Consider the following 4,427-nt stretch of genomic DNA (forward strand, 5'->3'; position numbering starts at 1 on the left):
GTCTGTCTGTCTGTCTGTCTGTCTGTCTGTCTGTCTGTCTGTCTGCCTGCCTGCCTGTCTGCTGTTTGTCTGTCTGTCTGTCTGCTGTCTGTCTGCTGTTTGTCTGTCTGCTGTCTGTCTGTCTGTTAGCCTGTCCGTCCGTCCGTCCATCCATCTATCTATCTGTTAACCTCATTACTATTGTTTGCTCATTTAAAAACTCTCATTGTTTTGTCAAAAATAAGTATTTAATTAAATGTTTAATTATTGGCATATGGTCATACCTAAAAGAAAAATGTATCTTTAAATAACTTTAATTTAGCTAGCTACTTTAAATTATGATGAGTAGCTTCGAGCTTGGCACGCTACAGTTTCAAAGCAGCTGCCAAATTTAGAAGGCTGTCCTATTTTTCCCAGAGCCACCCTGTGGAGTCTGGGTTTATTGAAATACAAAAAAATCCTGGTTTTAGTGCTAAACAGGTGTGAAAGCTTCCTTCTGCATTCATCCTCTGGGAGCTCCTCAGCAGGAGAGATGTACTGGATGTTATCAGTCAGACTCCAAATGTTAGCCTACATATCTGATTAGGCTACGTGACAGAAATGCTCTTTCTCTTTTTACCTAGTACATGCATGGCAATTATAAGATGCAACACTTAACTTGTGTCAATGAGAAGAGTTTAAGTTGACAGTGAAGGTTTTTTTTGCATGTGTGTATTTCAGTCCAAACCATTTGTCTAGCTTATCATTATGGGACAAGTGCTAATACACAAGGTGATTCTCGACATGCTTTCAATCTTTAGCCCTTATGTCTTTTTTGAATGGTGAAAGAACTGAGACTTTGTTGTTTAGTAAAGTCCATGCACAGCTGTTATTCAAATTGAAACACTGTTTCTGAGTAATTGCATACACTCTTCACTCCTCGATGTACTTTATTTTTACACCACTAACTGAAATGACCAGAGTCCCCTGGGATCCTCTGTCTCATATTTCATGCAAGGTCCTCATTTCCTTTTCAGTCAGATAGCTAATACGCTGACTGCATAAATCACTCACTTTCTAGAACACTGAATTTTCCTTTGCCAGATGTTTGAGGTATGGCTGATGCACATTGTCTCCATCAGTCACTATATTGACAAGGTCTATGTGATTTCTGTTTCTCTGTGACCCAAACTCTAGATCTTTGCCCTTAGCTGCACTTCCAACAGCGTTCCACTAGTATCATAGAATGCCGGCCACGGACTGAAGATCTGAAAAGACTGCTGATGAGATTTATGAGATGCATTGAGAACAAAGAGAAAGATGAGTTCAGGTATACCTGCTGAATAAATATCTTAGCTCTTCCATCAAAACCTTGAGAGTGTGCTCCTGACATGAAGGCATCAATGAAAACAATTCCAAAAGGTAGGAAAGTATTCAAATGCTGCCTCCTAAGATACCTTCTTTTGGTCAAATTCAGGCAGCATTGCATGTATTATTTACTGAGAATGTAGTCAGATAATATAATTTGATCAATTCTAAAAATAATGATTAAACACTATTTTACTAAAATTTACCATATAATGTGCTCATTTGTGATTTGCAGCACAGTTCCCCTCCAGTGGAGGACGCTTGGTTCTGGAACCATGGTCTCAGCCTACACAAACTTACATTACATTGAACACACACACTTAATATTCTGTTGCCATCACTAACAATGGACTGATTATCTGTAGCACAAAAGATGGACTGAGGATAGACTGCATCAATACTCGGATCAATGCAACCACAGACGTAGGTCTCTGCTAAGATCTGCACCATTCATCTCCTTTTTATATGTGTGGTAATGTAATATCCTTTATGTGCTTACACGCACACACACATGACATAGTGGACAGATATAATTTCAGCACAACATAATATCCCCATAAGTTTCAGGCTGCTAAATCCAGTCTATGTCTACTAGGGGGAAAAGTAGTGCACTTGGACAAAAATGTATTTAATTTAATTAAAAAATTGCATCTAATGTGTGGTAGAATGATTATTGGTTTGTAGAATGATTATGGTTTGCAAAATCCATCCCCTTTATCTACTTGATATAATGAAAAATTGGATCAGGGACAAGTGTATAACTCTATCTAATATAATGAAATATGTTTATAATTACCTGCTGTTTGTTTACAAAAAATTAATTGTTTCTCCACCAGCTGAAACAACTTGAAATGATAGTTATAATGATTTGTGTTTGTCGGGTCTTTCTAATAAAGGGCCTCATGGGCCTTTAGTAACAAATCGTAATAAAAATATGCTCTGATGTCAAAACTGCTATTTAAATATAACCATAGCAATAGCAGCAAAAATATGTTGGGCTTGACTGTTTATCAGGACAGCCACAGTGGCTCAGGCTCTAATCTGCTCAGGCTGGTGTAGATACATACACAATTCACCATTCACTGTATGTGGATTTGGCTTCAGCTGCTCATAGCATTGCATCACTGCAGAACAAGATTTCAAAACTTGTCCCTGAAATTGCACAGTGGTCTTCAAACCTACAACATGTTCCCAAGCCAAGAATAGCTTTTATAAAATTAACACACTTCTGTACTTTTAGTTTTTCAAACATTCTTACAAGATACACTTCACCCAGGTTAGTCTGTGTATTGTCAGGCCAAGTGGAAACAGGAAACAAGTTAAGTGGACAGGAAAGAGCTCTCCTGCAAGCCCAGCTGAGAGGTATTTTTGTTGATGGAGTAGATGCAGCTTTACTAAGCATGAGCTGAGAAAAACAGGAACTCACACTCCACAGTATGTGACAGCAGTGACACTGATGTCTGACAGAGGTTTGTGCTTCACGCATCAACTGTCACACAGGCAGCTTAAATGTCACAGTTATAGCTTATTTTCGCCACTATATGCAAACCGTGACCAGCATGCCTAACTCAGGTAATATATCCCATCCTGGCAGCTGTTTTTACTGTGCTTCACCACCACACCACTGCTTCATTACTTAGTATTGACATAACTGCAGATAATATCAATGGTGTTTTATGTGGCTTTATGTGGAATCATATAGAGATTTTAATATATATATATTTTTTTATATATGTTTTTGTACCAAAGACGTACACTACCACTCAAATTTTTTTATAGAAGTTAATACATTTATAGAGCAATGATGCATTAAATTAATCAAAAGTTCAAATAAATGTTCTCTTTCACTTTCTATTCATCAAAGAATTCTAAAAAAAATATTGATAATACTGAAATCAGCATGTTTGGAGGATTTTGACAGATCGTGTGACACTGAAGACTGGAGTAATGGCTGCTGGAAATTCAGCTGTGCATCACAGGACTAAATTACGTTTTTAAGTATATTAAAAGAGAAAACAGTTAAGTTGCAATAATATTTCACAATATAACTTTTTTGTTTTGTTTTTTTTGATCAAATAAATACAGCCTTGGTGAGATGGTAAGATACTTTTCAAAAACATTAAAACTTTTGAACAATAGTGCACTTTAATAGGCTATAAAAAAATCATACTATAAATGTAAACAATTTTTTTCTCAGAGCATCAGACTATGATGAAATATTATGCAAATGTAATTTGCTTATATCATGAAAGCATCTCTTATACCTTTACCTGTTTGTTGAATATTCTTCATAGTCTTAATAGTGTTTCCTTTTATCTTTCAGAGAATAAAGTGTCAGATGTTTTATTTGAATAAACATTCAGTATAAGTTTTTAATAATTTTGTCAAAATTTGCTCTTTTTGTTTCAACCTAGTATTTACTTAGATCTTACTCCGTGACATTTTCCTCATACAGAAAACATTTTTAAGCTGCTTAAAGAGGCCTCCCTCTGTTCTGTGTCTTTCTCTGGACTTCAAAAACTCTGATGAAAGTATTCAAGAGAAACGGGCTGGCAGAATAACTCAAAGCGCAATCAATGCTTTGTGACAAAATCGTATCAATAATGCAACAGGAGCTACCTAATCTGCCTTTTACAATACGCAAAACTGGCACAAGAGGCAGAGGAGTGAAACAGGCTCAAAGAAAAAGACTAAAATACCCCTTTAAGGCAAAGAAAAAGAGAGCATTAGTGCTTTTGGAAGCCAAGTGGTTTGTTAAGGAACGAGAGCCAGAGGGTAAGGCTGGCCAGTTGGTCCTAATGCACACGGTGAAAGGTACACTGGCAGAAAACAGAAACGATGTGGTGCTCTTCCCTCTGGGGGTGAGCCGCTCTCATCTATTAGAACATTCCGCTCCAATGAGCGGTCCAGCAGATGAAAATGAAAGTGAGAGTAGTGCAAATGTGAACAAACATCTGGCTTTACATTGTGCATGTGTGCATTTTGTATTATCTTCAATTATCAAGAGACACTCTTGTTAACATGTCTTATGTCAGAAATCGTTATTTTGTATGTGTGTGTGTGTGTGTGTGTGTGTGTGTGTGTGTATATATATATATATA

Source organism: Sinocyclocheilus grahami, unplaced genomic scaffold (genome assembly GCF_001515645.1).
Source record: "Sinocyclocheilus grahami isolate Dianchi unplaced genomic scaffold, SAMN03320097.WGS_v1.1 scaffold17.1, whole genome shotgun sequence".
Classification (NCBI taxonomy): Eukaryota; Metazoa; Chordata; class Actinopteri; order Cypriniformes; family Cyprinidae; genus Sinocyclocheilus; species Sinocyclocheilus grahami.